Here is an 18,067-nt window from a genome sequence, read left to right as displayed (position 1 = left end):
CCTAATACCAAAGCCAGAAAAAAGACATTACAAGAAAACTATAGACCAATATCTCTCATGAACATAGACGCAAAAACCCTCAACAAAATATTAGCAAATTGAATTTAAAAAATTATAAAAAGAAATATATGCCACAACCAAGTGGGATGTATCCCACTTGGGATACGTGAGGCTGGTTCAACACTTGAAAATCGATCGATACGACCCATATGTTAATCAGACTAAAAAAGGAAAATCACATGATCATATCAATAGACGCAGGAAAAGCATCTGACAAAATCCAATAGTCATTTATGATTAAAAAAAAAAACACCTCTCAATAAACTAGGAATAGAGAGGAACTTACTCAACTTGATAAAAGCTATCTCCAAAAACCCTACAGCGAACATCACATTTAATGAGGAGAAACTCTGAGCTTTTCCACTAAGACCAGGGACAAGGCAGGGATGTCCTCCCTCACCACTCCTCTTCAGTATCACACTAAGAGTCCTTGATAATTCAACAAGATGAGAAAAGGGAATACACTTTGGGAAGAAAGACATAAAACTGTCTTTGTCTGCAGATGACACGATCATCTATGTAAAAAATCCAAAAGAATAAAAGAAAAAATCTTCTGGAACTAGCAGTCAAATACAGCATGGTGGCAGGATATGGATTTAATATGCAAAAGTCAACTGCTTTCTAAATATCAATCATGAACAAGTAGAAGTGTACATCAAAAACACAACACCATTTACATCAATACCCCTCCCCCAAATACTTAGGCATAAATCTAACAAGATGCATAAAAGATTTATACAAGGAAAACTACAAAACTCTGATGAATGAAATCAAAGAACTAAATAAATGGAGAGATAGTCCATGTTCATGGGCAGGAAGACTCAGTATTGTCCAGATGTCAGTTCTTCCAAAATTGATCTGTAGATGCAGTGAAATCCCAACCAAAATCCCAGCAAGTTATCTTGTGGCTATCAACAAACTGATTCTCAAGTTTATATGTAGAGACAAAAGACCCAGAATAGCCAACAAAATACTGGATGAGTAGAACAAAGTTGAAGGACTCGATGCTGCCCGACACCGAGACTTACTACAAACCAGTACTAACAAAAATAGTGTGGTATTGGCAAAAGAATAGACAAATAGATCAACAGAACAGAACAAAGAGCACAGAAGAAAACCCTATCGATACAGTCACCTGAACTTTGACAAAGGAGCCAAGACAGTCTCTCCAACAAATGGTGCCGGAACAGCTGGCCGTCCACGTGCAGATTAACGAATTTAGATGCAGACCTTACGCCCTTCGCAAAAATCCACTCAAAATGGGCCAGAGACCAAAATGTAAAATGCAAAACTAGAAAACTCCCGGAAGATCACGGAAGAGAAAACCCCGATGACCTTGGGTGTGGTGATGCCTTTTTAGATACAACACCAAAGACACAACTCGTGAAAGAAATAACGTTTCACTGGACTTCACTAAAATTAAAACCGTCTGCTCTGTGAAACACACGGTCAAGAAATTAGAAGACAAGCCACAGACCGGGAGAAAACGTTTGCACAAGACACATCTGACAAAGGACTGTTATCCAAAATACACAAAGAACTCTTAAAACTCAACGACAAGGAAACAGACAATCCATTACAAGTGGGCCAAACACCTTAACAGACGCCCCACCGCGGAAGATATACGTCGCCACGTAAGCATACAGAGCGATGTTCCACGTCACAGGTCACCAGGGAAACGCAAACGAAAACATGAGGGAGCCACCACCACGCATCTGGAAGAATGGCCAAAATCTGGAACCACAACAACACCAGACGCCGACGGGGACGTGCAGCGACAGGAACCCCCATTCTCCGCTGGCGGGAACATGGGGCGGCCCCTTGGGAAGACAGTCGGCAGTTTCTGACAAAAGCGCACACACTCTTACACACAATCCGGCAATCATGCTCCGTGCCGTTTACCCAAAGGAGCTGAAAACTCACGTCCACACGAAAACCTGCACGCGGATGTCTACGGCAGCTTTGTTCATAATCGCCAAAACTTGGGAGCAACGAAGAATGTCCTTCAGCAGGTGAGTGGATTAATAAACCGTCTCCATCTAGACAACGGAATATGACTCACCACTAAAAACAAATGAGCCATCAGGCTCAAAAGACACGGAGGAAACTTAAATGCGTATTACTCGGCGCAAGAAGTCAATCTGAAAAGGCCAACCCCCTATGATTCCAACAAAATCGACATTCCAGACAAAGCAAGAGCACGGAGACAACGAATGGGTCAGTCACTGCCAGTGGTGGCAGTCAAGGCAGAACACAGAGGCATTTTAGGGTGGCGCAAATACTCTGCGTAACACTATCGTGATGGATAAATGTCATTATACGTTTGTCTCAACACCCAGAACGTACACCAAGAGCAAACCCTAAGGTAAGCTGCAGACCTTGGGCGATTAGCATGTGAGCGTCTAACTGTCCCAGAGCCAGCCGTCCAGCAGACTATCCCTTCCCCAGACACCCGCTTTCACACTTTTGTAAAACACTGAATCTACTGTGGACGTAAGGATTAAGTTCTAGACTCCTAATCCTGGTCAGTTGATTGATATGTGTGTCCTGATTCTAGTTCGACACTATCTTGGTAACAAGATCTGTAAAGGGCGTTTTGAAGTCAGGAAATAAAAACTCTCCAACTTTTGTTTTGTTTTGTTTTTTTTTCAAAATTGTCTTGACTATTCAAAATGTTTGTGCATTTCCATATAAGTTTCAGGATCTTCTTATCAACTTCTGGAAAAAAAAGATCCAATGGAATTTTGATGTGGATTATACTGATGAGGAGAGTGCTGTCCAACATGTTGAGTTCCAGCCCACAGACACAAATGTCTCTTCATTGATGGAGACCTTCATTTGTCCCTAAGCAGTATTTTGTCAACCCAGCACACAAATATTGCCTTTCTTTTACTAATAGTGATAAGTATATTAATATTAATTAATAATATAATGTATAATGATATTATATTATGTACATATTACTTAATACATGTTATTATATAATTGTATAAATTATACAATCCTAAATCATGAATGTGTCTCTTTTTTTAAATTGCTTTTAACGTTTGTTCATTTTTGAGAGATAGAGTGTGGGAGCAGGGGAGGAGTAGAGAGAGAGAGACACAGTAGAGAGGGAGCGGTCAGCACAGAGCCTGGCACGGGGCTCGAACTCACGAACCATGAGATCATGACCGGAGCCGATCGTAACCGACTGAGTCAGCCAGGCGTTCCATGAATGTGTTTCTAAATTATTCTTTTCATGCTATTGTCAATGGAACTGTATACTTAATTTCATTTCTTATTTTTTTATGATTCTGTCCTATCTCCACTATTGTCTTATTACTTGTATCTATTTTTTAATGTTTAAATTAAACAAATTTAAGGTTTCTAGTGATTCCACTAGGATTTACAATATACATCTGAGTTCAAGTCTAACTGTGAATAACATAATATGGCTTCACATGTAATGCGAGCCTTTTACAATGTCATACTCTCAGTTTCTCCTTCTCATGTTTTGTGCCATTGTTGTTATACATTTTACTTTTACATATATCAGAAACACACAATACATTTCTACAATTTTTGCTTTAGATATCAATTATCTTTTAGGGAAAAATTAATTTTCCACTTTCTCTCATTTTTCTCCATTTCGAATGATCTTTATTTCTCTGGATAGATTCAAGTTTCCGTCTGGTACTGATACCATATTCCTTCCAGAAGAATTTCCTTGGCATTTCTTGTAGTTCAAGTATTCTGAAAATTAATCCTCTTGGGTTTTTTCTATGAGAAAGTCTTTATTTCCCTTGCGTTTTGGAAGATATGTTGCTCGGTGCAGCATTCTGCACTGACGATATTAATTTTTTCTTTCAGTGCCAGGAGATGCTGCTTCATCGTCCCCTGATGCACATATTTTCTGATAAGAAATCGGCTGTAATGATTATCTTTGTACAAATATCTTCTTTATGTAATGCGTCTTTTTTCCCTGGCTGCCTTTGAGATTTTGTCTTAGTCTTCAGTTTTCAGTAGTTTGGAGATAGTACACCTAGATGGTTTTGTTTTCTTTTACTTGGTGGTCTCTGAACTTCCCAGACCAGGTATTTGTTCCCAGACCTGTTTGCTATTAAGTTTGAAATTTCTTGTCACCGTTTTTTCTGCCCCCTGGCCTCCCCCTTGCCAGTCTGGGAATCTAAGTGCGTGTGTCCAGTGGTGTGCTGGTCAGTGTGTGACAGTAGCTGTCCAGGGGAGAAAAAGCCCTGATTGGTGGCATTTCTGCCATTTGTGGCATTGGTATAAACAACTGCGTCCTCGTGGATTTCAACCCAGTTCTTTGTCACTGAACAAAGAGCAGGAAAGAGGTGCGTAACTGGCTTCCATAAGCCAACGCCAGCCAGCTGTGGTATGCCACCGATGCTGCTGTATGGGGGTCTAGCATGATCTGGTCTGCCCCTCGCCCCACTCTTTTCCCTTTCTATTCACTCAGGTAATTCTTATTACCCTACCTCCAGACTCAGCGATTATTTCCCTTGGCTGTGTTGAGTCTACGAGTGAGCCCAAAGAAGGCGTTCTTTATCCTTGTCACTATGCTTTTCAGTTCTCCCATTTTCACTTGGTTACTCTCACTGGTCGGCTTCTCAGGTTAAATCACTGTCTGTTCATGCGCGTTGCCCATCTTTTCCATTAACCCTTTAACACAGGAAGCATTGTTATTTTAAGTCTCCTGTGTGACAGCACCAGCTTCTGCATCACGTGCCTTACTTGTTCTGATTCTATTTCCACCCGTGGCGAGTGTGACCTTGAAACTACAGGGGTCGCGGCCAGGTTCCTTCACTTACCGGGGGACCACCCTCCAGGCCAGCCTTTGCTGTGTGAGATCTTCAGCAGCCTCCCCGACCTCCCCCGCTGGACTCCAGCAGCACGTCCCGGATGTAGTGACAAAAAGCTGACTCTGGAAGTGGCCAGATCATCCCTGGGGACAAAACGAGCCCCAGCCGTTTGCAAGTTTCGGGATGTGACCCCATGCACCCTGCAGACCTTGCCTACAAATGGCTGCTACCGATTCTGGTTAAGGGGGAAGGGGACGAATGGGAACACGTGGGCAGCGGCAGATTCCGGAGGTCGGGGTTCGGAAGAAAGCAGAGGGAGGCCCGGCCGCCTCCACCCCATCCTGGGAGGACCTCATTCCTCCCTGCCACCAACATGTCACTTAACAAGTACGGACTGAGTGCCTACACGGGCCATGTACTTGGGACACGTACTTGGGACACGTGGGCACACAAAACAGAAGTGCTCATCCCGTGGACTTCACTCTGGACACACGTTAGCAGTAAATATGAAAAATACGTAAATAACACAGTGTGTCAAAAGATGGCAAACGCAGCCTTTTAAAAATGCAGAGAAAGGTACGGGGGCGAGAGGTGCTGGGAGCGAGTTTGCGGGAAGGGCCTCAGTACATTAGGGCTCCAGCCCGGAGCCATCACCGCCCCACCTGTGTCACCGCCGCTGGCCCCTGCTGCCCGCTGGGACCGTTCATGTCACGGTCTCGCGGAGACACTGGGCGTCACTGTCAGCGGGTGAGCCTACGCCCCCTACTTCCCTGCCTCGCTGGCCCAGCCTCACAGTCTCCGGCGTGAACAGGTGCTTGGACAGGCCCGGGCCACACGACGGAGGGCGCCCCGGCTCCCAGGACGCAGGACAGCAAACGTCTAGCGGTTTTGGCCTCTGTAGTAGGAAGGAGGTACCCTGTCCCACTAAGACACGGCACGAGATGCCAGGCAGAAAAAGGACAAGGGTGTCCAGTGTGTGGACTAAACCAGAAATTAGGGCAGCGGCAGGAAAACAGGAGGAACGAGGACACATGTCACCGCGCATTAGCGGGGCACTGATGAGACGAGACCCGAGAGACGATTCGGGCTTCTGAGGCCGGCTCATTTGGGCCCATTAAGTGCCTTCGTATCAGCAGATCCTTTTTTAAAAAACCAACAAACTGTACGTAATTCTGTACAAATAGATTTCCACCTCAATGAGTCCGTGTTAAGTAAACTCTGGTGAAGAAAAATCGGGCCATTTAAACTGCCGTGTCGTGACCGGAGCTCAGCATCCTACTGAGCGTGCAGGAGCCACGGTTGGGGCACCGGGTCACCGTTCCAAAGGCGACGCCCTCGTCCTGTGTCGTATGCGGCACCGCTCCTGGCTGTGTGCCTGGACACAGAGCCCTGGTTCCTTCTCTGATTATTTTCAAGATGCAGCTCAGCCATGAAGTTAAAAACACCCAACATCTCCATCAGCGGAGAGGTGAGCATTTGTGCCCATCCCCCTCCAGCGCGTCTAGGTCAGGGCCATGAGTCACGTACGGGACGTTCACACTGGCCGCTGGAGTCCCGCTCACCCTCACCCAGCCGCAGCGTCACGGCCGTGCGCACACTCAGGCTGATTCCTGCTGGCGGGACTCGGGGGCCAGGTCGCTTCCTCCACCCAGTCACGAGACTCACAGAGTGTGGCAGTGACATATGCAGCGTGGAGCCCACGCTAACAGGAGTGACGCAAGGGCAGAGAACAGTAAGGACACGGTGCAAACCGGTGCCGTCCTGGTCCCCGGAAACGGCCCACGATGGGGAGACACCTGGAGTGTTAAGACGGGCAGCACCCTGGACGGCCCCGTCCGATGGCCACACATCATTTACAATTTTCCAGCAGCCGCATTTTGTTAAAAAGGTAAAAACGGGGCGCCTGGGTGGCGCAGTCGGTTAAGCGTCCGACTTCAGCCAGGTCACGATCTCACGGTCCGTGAGTTCCAGCCCCGCATCAGGCTCTGGGCTGATGGCTCAGAGCCTGGAGCCTGTTTCCGATTCTGTGTCTCCCTCTCTCTCTGCCCCTCCCCCGTTCATGCTCTGTCTCTCTCTGTCCCAAAAATAAATAAACGTTGAAAAAAAAATTAAAAAAAAAAAAAAAAAAAGGTAAAAACAACAACAACAACAACAACAACAACAACAACAACAACAACAACACAAGGGCGCCCGGTGGCTCAGTCAGTTGAGTGTCCGACTCTTGATTTCCGCTCAGGTCATGATCTCACAGTCATGGGATCGAGCCCCACGTCAGGCTCTGTGCTGACAGCCCAGAGCCTGCTTAGGATTCCCTCTCTCGCTTTCTCTCTCTCTCTCTCTGCACCTCCCCTGCACACATGCTCTGTCTAAAAACAAAAAAAAACATAAAAAGAAAGAAAAGGAGAAAAGAAACAGGTGAAACAGGAAACAAGTGCTGATACGCATTTCATTTAACACGATGAACCCGAATATCACCGTGTCGGCGTGCGACCCTCAGAGAAAGCACGAGGATGCTTCATGCCCCGTCCCTCCCCGGAGCCGAGTCCCAGGGCCCAGGCGGGAATAGTGCCAGGGTGGCGGCTCCTTCACTTCTGCATCTGGAAAGTTCCTTCTCGGATTAACCAATGAGTTCTCAAACCATGGGTAAGAGCTGGCAGAGTGGGAAAAATCGATCAAATATTCACAAATTTCAGGTTGGGCACGTGGAGGAGTCTCACTGTTTTGTAAGATGTCTCCAGCACAGACACGTGCGGTCCCCCCTCCAAAGACACGTGCGGTCCCCCCTCCAAAGACACGTGCGGCCCCCTCTCCAAAGACACGTGCGGCCCACTCTCCAAAGACACGTGCGGCCCCCCCCTCCAAAGACGTGTGGTCCCCCCTCCAAAGACACGTGCGGTCCCCTCCTTGGAATTTTAGAGAACAGTGGCTCCGTAATTGGTCTTTGAGTGCCAACCGTGGACCAGGCACCAACCAAGCTGGCCTCCAGGAGGCCCATCCACACGCCCTCACAGCTCGTGCCCCTCGGCACAGGAGTGGCCTGTGCAGGGAACCTGGCAAGGCTGTGTGCAGGCCACACCACACGTGGCCCCGTGGCTGGAGCACTGCCCGTGAGGCTGGGGCCACATGGAAGAGAGAACGAGTGCGGGACTGAGAGAGCTCGTTAACTCTCCCTCTTCCAGCCGGGAGACCCACGGAACTCGGCTGGGGATCAGCGTGCCAGCCTGATGGCGGCGGGCTCTCCTTCCCCGTGAGTTAGACGGCCTCCTAGCCACAGGTGTCCACGGCTGGACGCCTCCCGGCGGACTTGTGACACAGAGGAGGCCACGGCAGCAATTCAGTAGCCGGCCAGGAGCACCCCTTCCAGGCCGGGGAATCCAGCCCCGTGAGTCACCTCCCCCCGCCCAGGTCCCCAACCCTCCACAACGCGAGGTTCCCAAGGGACAGGCTGGCCCCTCTTATACGCCTCACGCTCTGCCCTCTGGGCTCAGCACGGAAGCCTGTGGTCAAGCAGGCGTGCGAGGGCCCCTGTGTAGAGGCACAGGCCTGCCCCCCTCCCTGTGGACACCAACCTCTCCTTTGGGACCAGGGATGGGCTGTTCACCTTCTGCCCCTCGAAAGACCCTGAGGTGGCCCCACACGACACGTTAACCAAAGGCCACTGTGACCTGCAGGCCAGAAGGCACACGCTGTTCCCGCTGTGATGCTGAATTACACGGAGCCACACGGTGCAGACGGGCCCCCGGAGGCGACGAGAGAATGGCTCCAGGAGCTACAAAGCCTGTCACCTACATGGAGCCCCGGACCCCTTCCCATCTCACTTCCCAGGAAAGCCGGACGCACAAAAACAAGTCCTCTTCTCTCATACCCGAGTGTCGGTGCGAACCCTGACAACTGTTTCTCTCCCCAGTCCGTCCGTCCGGCCATCGGAGGTTGGGCACGGAGGGGCGTCCGTCGGCAGCTGGCAGTCCCTGCGGTCTCTCTCTCCCAGCCCCACACCCTAGAGCCCACGAGCAGGCGGGACACGGAACACAATTGCCGGCCCTCGGCCGCCGTCACCCCCCCCGACTCTGGAGCAGGCAGCCCGGGAACGTTAGGTTTGCGGAAAGCTGCACTCAGGGGTCCCCGTACCCACATTCCTGCGTGAGCAAGCCCTCTAGTAGAGACTCAGGGGCGTCTCAGGGCCACAGAGGAATCACGGGAGGGAAGAGAAACCCTTCCGTCTCGATCCCGCCGGGATGCCCGCCATGTGCAAGGCTTGTCTGCAGTTCCCACCCGTGAGCGTTCGCTGGGGGATTCAGGGGATGAAATAGGTCTCGAGGGTGCACAGTGCTCCCGGGTCCTCCTCCCAGCCAGGCACACAGCCGACAGTCCCTCGGCCCCAGGGGGGCTCCCTCGGAACCCCGAGGATAGGCCACACCTTCTGCCACGTGCTCGCCTTTCGGCTTTGACTCTCCCCTGCCCTGCTCCAGCTTCTCCGCTCCGACGGGAGGGGGAAAGTTCCTGCCGGACACCAGTCCCTTAACCAGGTCGGAGAGGATGAAGGAGGAAGGAACCACAGCACGCACTTACCTGCCACCCCCCAGCGCTCAGCAGAGCGAGCCCGTGAACACTGGGGTTCAGTGAGCGCACGTGAGCCCAAGGCCCCATCACCCGCCTCCCCCGCAGTCCAGGAGGAAGGACTGACTGCCCTCCCCGCGTGGGACGCTGAAGGTCCCAAGGAGCGAAGCCGCTTCTTCAGAGGCCCTTCCCTCAGACGAGCCTCCCGCCCAGAGAGGGGCCCCCCTCAGCCGGCACGCTCAGGGGGTCCCCGGCTCGCCCCAAGATGGGCACGAGGCAGAGCCTTGCTTGGGCAGCTGCCTGGCCCACAGGCCCATCCGTGCAGCCCGTGCGGCCGGCATCCACCGAACCCACGGCTCGCCTACAAACACCAGTCGGGACAGGCGGTCCCGGGCCACACACCCCAGGCAGCGTCACGAACACTTCCGACGGCTGTGCCCGTCAGGCCTTGCCAGGCAGGATTCTGGTCACTGTCCTTGGGGCCGCAAAGAACGTTCCCCAGTCAGCCCAGCGTGCGCTGGAGACTGAGGGCGACACCTGTCCACGCCCCTCTCTGTTCCACGTTGTGAGAAGCAGACACGGGAATCTCCGGGAACCGAAGTACCTGCCTCAGTGCTGGCGGGGTCGGCGCGGTCGGGCAGGACGGGAACGTCCCACGTGGGCCCGCAGGAGAGCGTTCCCCCCACCCGGCTGCACAGGACCACTGGTAACTGCGGCTGCCTCGTCCCGCCCCACCCCACCCTGCCCTGTGGGGGCCACCCCCGCCCCACCTGCACCCTACCTTCTAGGGGCCACCCTCCCCACCTCCACCCTGCCCTGCCCCTCCCCCCCCCCCGTGGGGGTGCCACACCCACCCTACCTCCACCCTGCCCTGCATGATGGGGCAGGGAGGGGGACACACCAGCCCCAACCCCGCCCTGCCCTGTGGGAGCCACCCCCACCCCACCTGCACCCTACCTTCTAGGGGCCACCCCCCCCACCTCCACCCTGCCCTGCCCCCCCCCCCGTGGGGGTGCCACACCCCCCCCACCTCCACCCTGCCCTGCCCCCCCCATGGGGGTGCCACACCCACCCTACCTCCACCCTGCCCTGCATGACAGGGCGGGGAGGGGGCACACCTGCCCCACCCCCGCCCTGCCCTGTGGGGGCCACCCCACCCTGCCCTTTGGGGGCCACACCCATCCCGGTGCCTTATCACGCATGGGAGGCAGAGAGAAGGCAGGAGGTCACAAGACTCCAGGACAGACGGAGACGCAGAACACAGGTCCTAGCCAGGGGACGGCCACCTCTGTCCCCAAGTGCTGAGCAAACAGAGTGAGAGACAGGCAGAAACCGCGTCCCAGGGCTCAGGGGCTCTGGCAGTGACACGGGGAGAGGAGAGGGACCATTCTACCTACAGAAACCCACGAAGACTAGCTCGGATACAACTGTTCGGCCAGTAGGTGCGAGAAAGTCGGCCCAGAAGCGCTCTCCGGACCCAGAGGACAGAACCGACTTGTCGCGGCCACACGACACAGCTGACCTGAGAGCCCAGACCCCTCTGTGCCCCGGCCTGCACCTGAACCCTGGGAGCACTGCTTATGCTCAAGCTCACGGCGACCGAGGGCTCACCATGCGCCCGCACGTGGCATCACACCCCAGCTACACGTGGATCCTGCGAGGTGGGCACTGTTTCATGACCGTACGATGGGCACAGAAACCTGGGCAGGGAAAGGCACACAACCGGTGAGCCGATGAAGTCGGCTCCAAACACAGATCGTCTGGCTCCTGGGCGTGCACACTAGGCATACGGCCGACAGTCCTGCTCCCGAATCTGGACCCGCTCCCCACCCCTGCCTCGTGGGAGACACCCCCGCCCGTGTGCGGCACGGCCTGGTAGGACCGCCTGGGACTCTCTCCCACCTGCCCGGGGCACCGTCCGCCTCATCTCCTGCATCCGCAAAGACACCCCCAGACAGTTTCTTGGCCCCGAGGCAGAGTGGTGAGCGAGACGTTGTCCCTGTCCCCCGGAGTTCACAGCTCTCTCAGGAACACCAGCACGGAATCGGGTCCTACGAGACGGCGCGGTGCGTGCGGAAGCAGGGGTGGGCACAAGACGCCGTGAGGGTGTAGAGAGAACATGATTAACTCCGGCACCAGGCAGAGCCCCAGCCGGATGCACAGGACACACCGGGACCGGGTCATCTGAAGACGGACTGATAAAGGGACTGTCCGCAGAGGCGCAGGCAGCAATCAGCCATGACACCTGGGACTTGCTGCAGCCAGACGCGGTCACCCTCCCCGTGTCCGCCGGGTAGCCTCTAGACGCGCCTCCCCAGCCCAGATCCCAGTACCTACGCGTGATCTCCAGGAAAGAACTGTTTCTGTGGACGGCTCACCGGGTTCCCATCAACGTCCACAGACAGGAGCACAATGCCAAGTTTTTAAAAATTGCTCTTGGCCAGGGACACCTGGGTGGCTCAGTCGGTGGAGCGTCCGACTTCGGCTCAGGTCGTGATCTCACGGTCTGTGAGTTCGAGCCCCGCATCGGGCTCTGTGCTGACGGCTCGGAGCCTGGAGCCCGTTTCGGATTCTGTGTCTCCCTCTCTCTCTGCCCCTCCTCTGCTCGTGCTCTGTCTCTCTGTCCCTCAAAAATAAATAAACATTAAAAAATTAAAAAAAACTAAAACTGCTCTTGGCTGCTGGCTGTTTTGCTGAGTACAATCTCAGCTTGTCCTGAGCGACTTGGAGCTTCACCTCTCGTGTGGGCGACATGTTTCCATAAATCACACAATCCACAGGCAGCTTGGTGGACGCAGAAGACAGAGGGCGGGTCTGTGGACGCTGGCTTCAGGAACGCAGAGAAAGCGCTGCATCCGGTCCGAGAGGCGAGAGCTGGACGAGGGGGCGGGGAGGGGAGAAGAGGCAGGTCCTCAGCTGGGGGGGAGAGGAAGCAGCTTCAAGGACCCCGGCAGCTACGTGCACGGACCGAGGGCTACGAAGCTGTGCTCCAGGGAGGGCTGCGATGCCGACCTGAAGGGGTGTGCGTCAAAGCGCTCTGCTGGGCTTGATTCTGGAAAGGCAGAGCCCCCAGCTGGCACGAGACCCCGCCCCCCACACCCTCAGGTGAGGACACCTCGCCATTCTGGCCAAGTTGGGGCCCGACAACAGAACAGGCTCGCCTGGGTCTGGCTCAGAGACCATGTTTATGTTTCAAGAGACCTGTTTCCAGCACAGAGCGGGAAAGGCAGCCACACCGGCGACAGCAGCCGGGGTCCTGGTCTTGGTCTTTCCCTGCAGACAGCAGAAAGGGGGTCATCAAACGCCCAATGAAAGGGGGTCATCAAACGCCCAATGGTGACCAAGCCAATGGACGAGGGACGTCTCAGGAGGATCCCGGGGGAGAAGGTGGGCCTGGCCTATGGGTTCTTCACCCCGAGTCCTTGGCACTCACGCATCCAGATGCCCGTGCAAAGGCTCTGGGGAATGTGGGGACCTGCCCCTGGCTGGATGGGCATTTGGGACCAGATGCCGACATCCCCTTGCTCCTTGCCACGGGTAATTGCCAAATTAGGGTCCCGGCCAGAGTCTTGAAAGGAAAGCCAAATATAAGCGTTTGAAGCTGCACACGTTTATGTTTAATTAAACCAAGTAGCCGAGTAGATGAGTCATTGGAAAGGTAGTTCTGTTAAGCCGATGCTTTGGTTATTCAGCCAGAATTTAATGAGCCCCCGTCTGAAATGACATCGCTGACAATGCCGGCCAATCACGTTTGCTGGGAGTAAACAGAATTTCCAATATGCCGCACTTAGAAATTAGCATAGTGCCTGGAGAGTAATTAAGCATCATTCTTCAGAACCAAAGTGTCCCACACAGTGCGAAACACGTCTGCAGACACCATCGTCTAGACGGCCTTTTAAACAAGGGGAGTCCTAGTTTGCCAGGGGGGTGGGTGATGGCGCTGGGGGGCCTACCATGTTGGTTTTGTTCTTTGTGGACTTGTCTGGAAGCCCCAAGGTGGTGGTTTTCAGTTTCGCTAGTTTGTTTTCCACTAGGAATAGAAAGTTCTTCCACGTTGACCAGAGAGGTTGATATTCCCTCTTTAACATCTTCATCTGTCTTACTGCAAAGTCGGTGTTTGCTTGTATCCCTGTTTCCTCACATCCAAGCCCTAAAATCCCAGCCAGTCAAGACCCCTGGTGTCGGTCACTTGTGAGCAGACACACACACACACACACACACACACACACACACACACCCCAAGGCTTGGAGTTCTCAGCCCCGTGCACTATGGGACTTCTAGCAGCATTCCTGGCCTCTACCCACCAGACACCAGAACCCCTTCTCGAGCTCTGGCATTCCCACATGTCTGCAGACGTCGACAGTGCTCCCCGGGGGCGCCACTGCCCCCATTGACCACCTCTGGTGCAGACAAAGTCCACACGGGAGCCCTGCCTCTTTTCCAGGGTAAATGTGGAGTCAAGGGCCTGACTCATCTGAAGGGCTTGCAAACGTCCGCTCTGTCCCCGGAAACGGCCCCGGCAAGGACACGGAACAGCCTACAGAAACGGTACAAGGAACGGCCGAACCAGCGGCAAGCCTCCCTGGGTCACCCCGTCGTGACTGATGTGTCCGGGAGAAGTGCAGCCCCGTCCAGAAGCGTCCGACAGGAGCCAGACATGAAGCGACTACAGTAACGAAGATTCGTATAGCATAAAGGGTCAAGGGTTGTTGTCAAAGAGAGAAGACAAGATACCCAAGGGTCCGGGAGGCTGGCTGACGGTGATGTGGATCCCTGTCTGACTCCCAAACTCTTTTTTAGGTTTTTTTAAGAGAGAGAGGGTGGGGAGGGGCAGAGAGAGAGGGAGACAGAGAATCCGAAGCAGGCTCCAGGCTCCATGCTGTCAGCACAGAGCCCGACACGGGGCTCGAACTCACGAACCGTGAGATCGTGACCTGAGCCGAGATCAAGAGGCGGACGCTCAACCTACTGAGCCGCCCAGATGCCCCCAAACGTTTTTGAAGCTGCGGATGAGGTTCTTTAGAGACAGGTCCTGGTTGGGCAGAAACCGTGGCAAGATTTTGTCCAGACGGAGCGTCAGCCACTATGTTCTCTGAGCTTCTGGTGGGGACAGAAGGAGGGGTGGAGAGCGGGGGCCACGCTGCTGCAGGGGAAGCCCCCCCCCCCAGGGGAGACCCAACGGAAAGGGCACCTGTTCACAGCCTGCTCTGGACTAAGAACTTCACCAGCACGTGAACCCCATCTTTGGGTCACCTTGTCTCAAGATTTAGGCAAGCCTGATGCAAACTCCCTCTTTCCGGCCCTGAGAGGGATCACGGTGTCTGTGGATCCTGGCGGCCGTGGGTTCTCGGGGCCACCTCTGCTCCAGGACCCCGGCCCTCTGCTCTCTCAGCCTCACTGACACCTCTCTCCACTCACTTCCTCCCCAAAACAGAACCAGTCCCAGGAAGCCAAGCCGCCCGGACGCAAGGATCAGGACACCCTCAGGACCTCCTAAACGCCCAACTCCTGAAATCTCAGCTCTGGGTCTCACCAGCTTTGAACGCACACCTGCTCCTTCACCCATCCTTGGTCCCTTCCCAGCAGCCAGTGACAGGCCTCCCCTGAGGGTGGCCCTGCATGCGACCCTCAGATAAAGACGCCTCCCCGCAAAGGAGTCACAGGGGCGGCTTTCGAGTCACAGCTTAGGAACTTTACAAACTTACTTAATGGGATTTGGTGCCACCGACAGCCACCCTTATTTCTGAAAGGAGGGAAGACACGGGGAAGGAGAGACAAGGGCCCTTTACCTTTGCACCCTGTTTTAACAGTGTCATTGAGAAATAATCCACATACCACACAATTCACCAATTTAAATTGTACAATTCAGTGGGTTTTAGTATATCCAGAGTTGTGCAACCAACAGCACAGGAAATTTCAGGACATTTTAACGCCTCTGCAAATACCCACGATACCCCAGCCCCAGCCTCCCCAGCTGCTGCTACACCTTCTGTGTCTACAGAGGTCCCCGCCTGAGGACTTCTTATAAACGGGATCATACAACAGTCAGCCTTCTGTGTCTGGATTCTCTCACTTAGGGTAATGTTTTAGGGCTCATCCACGTTGGAGCGTGAATCAACTTTCCCACGTACTACCGAATAACGTTCTACTGTACGGACAGATTACATTGTGTTTGCCCGTTCGCCAATTGATTCGTACCGGACTGCTTATACACCGTGGCTGTTTACACACTACACATGATCTACGTACATTCACGTTACAGCGTTTGTGCGGGTCTGTCCTGTCTCCTACCTGCGGGTCAAGTAACTACTCTATAGTTAACGTTCTGAGCCATGTTCGTATCCCTGTCGGCAGCGAATGAGGGTGCCAATTTCGGCACATCCTCACCAACACTTGTAATTACCTGAGTGTTCTACTTTAGAAGCACTGATGGCTGTGAAATAGTCACTCATTGTGGTCTTGACTTTGATTTCTCTAATAGTCAGCGAGGTGAACACCTGTGCTCACTGGCCATTTACACATCTTATTTGGAGAAATGTCTCTTCAGATCCTTTGCCCTTTTTTGTCTTTTTGTTACGCGGGCCTAAGAGTTCCGAAAACCAGTCCTGTCACGCCTGACTGGCAAATATTTTCCTCCATCCTTCACTCTCTTGATAGTGCCCTCTGGAGCACTAAAAATCTCTGCGAGTCCAAAATACCCGTATTTTCTTTGGTCACATTTGCTTTTGGCTTCGTCTCTGTAAAACCATTTCCCGATCCAACATCAGGAAGATTTATTCCTAGGTTTTCTTCTAAGAGTTTTATAATTAAAGTGCTTACGTCTATTCCTTTCGAGTTAATTTTTGCCTGGGCTTTGAGGCAGGGGTCCAACCTCATTCTTCAGTGTGAGGCTGTCCAGCTGTCCCCACGGCATTTGTCGAAAAGACTCTCCTTCCCCCTTTGAGTTGTCTTAGCATCCTTGTCACATCTCAGTTGACCATAAACGTGAGGCTTTATTTCTGGAATGTTGACTATATCCCATTAATTTGTATACTTACCCTTGTGTTAGCGTCACACTCTTTTGATTTGTGTCATTTTGTAGTAAGTGTGAGCCTGGGAAGTGTGAGTTCTTCGATAAATTCTCTGTGCCTATTTTGGGTTCTTTGCATTTCTATCTGGATTTTAGGACCAGCTTGTCCTAGCCCCAAACGGCAGCTGGAATTGGGTAAGGATTGTCCTGTCGTACGTCCTATGCGCCCTGGTGTTACTTCTTTTGGTCTGAATGACGGGACTTTGGTTCGTGGACACGTTGATCAAAGTGGAGTCTACCGACCAGGAGACGTGGTGAGCTCTCTGCCCCCGTGATGTCGGCAGGCGCCCCGGAGTCTACAAAGTGTCCCTAACAGCCACCTGTCCTCCCCTGTGTCGCCCGTGAGCCCACGGGCCACAGCTGAGGGGCAGGAGGCCTGAGAGAGGAGACAAAAAGTCCCCCCCGACCCCCTCCGAACGCTTTTCCAAACCAGAAAGGCTCTCCCATTATCCTAATTAGCGTTCTCAAGGCAGGAGGGAACATAAATCAGCCTTTCCACTAAACGGTGTCACTTTGAATTCATGCCCGTCACACACACGCATACACACTCACTCACACACACTCTCACACTCGCACGCACCCATACCCGTCACACACGCACACACTCAGCCTCCAACTCGCCCCGCTAAGACTGCACTTGCACAGAAGCTGGATGACGTGTGGACAAGTCTCTTCCCTGGCTCAGGAACAGGCCTGGCTGGCACGGACGCTCGCTGTGGGGCTGCCGACCACAGAAGCGACGATGGACGAGGGATACGTATTTACACAGTATGGTGACCGGATTTGCATATGCAAATCAGGCTGCCTCCCCCGGCCTCTTTCCTGGCAAAAACACGGTAGGGGTCGCCTTAGTCTGAGTAAACTTGAACACTCACCTAGACCTCAGCCATCTTTCGGCGGCTTGATAGCCAGTATATCGAATTGCGCCAGGCAGAAACCCACTCTCACACGTGTGTCCTGACGGAGGGCTAACTCTGCCTTCAGTAAATGCACCGTTAACTCATAAAGAACGTGACGTGGAGGCTGGGGCGCTACGAGCAAGCACGCGGGGTTGAAATCCCAGCTGGGCCACGGAAGATGCACCCTTTGGAGATTACCCTTGGGGACCACACCTAGGCTTTCCGGATTCTGCACACAGTGATCAGGTGAAATCGGTAGCACGTTGCTGACCTCGAGGACGGTCATCTCCGCAGGGTCACGTGTGGTTCTGGAGCACAGAGAACCTGCAAGCAGGAGAGAAAGTAAGTGCAGTAAGTCAGTTTGTACAAATGGCGCTTTGTAAGCTGTTATATGGTTTTTAAAGTGTTAGTTGTTACTGTCACTACATTCCTATAGTGACAGCTATTATTACCAGAGCAGAAGTCAGGGGGCCTTGAGTTTACTCTCGGGTCCCCGGTACAGCTGTTTCTGAAGCTTTGGGGCATCCTTGGCCAAATACAACAGAAACTGACCCTTTCCGCCCTGGTACCTGATGGGCAGAGCAGGACTTCCACGCCGCAAGGAAGGGATGAGAGGGGCTCTCTCCGTTCTTTTTTTTTTTAATTTTTTTTTAATGTTTATTTTTAGAGAGAGAGA

At 53.1% G+C, this 18,067-nt stretch overlaps 1 long non-coding RNA gene across 1 annotated transcript in view; it reads right to left on the bottom strand.

Annotated features, from left to right (window-relative positions):
- LOC147580517 (uncharacterized) overlaps positions 1-17,731 on the bottom strand; it is a 160,444-nt gene extending 142,713 nt beyond the window's left edge. Inside the window, exon 1 of the long non-coding RNA XR_015253017.1 lies at positions 17,368-17,731. This is a non-coding gene — a long non-coding RNA (uncharacterized LOC147580517). The remainder of the gene's footprint in view (positions 1-17,367) is intronic.
- Positions 17,732-18,067: the final 336 nt, after the last annotated feature.

Source organism: Puma concolor, chromosome B3 (genome assembly GCF_028749965.1).
Source record: "Puma concolor isolate L17-30 chromosome B3, mPumCon1.1.hap2, whole genome shotgun sequence".
Lineage (NCBI taxonomy): Eukaryota > Metazoa > Chordata > Mammalia > Carnivora > Felidae > Puma > Puma concolor.
This window is presented reverse-complemented; position numbering and strand designations above follow the sequence as displayed.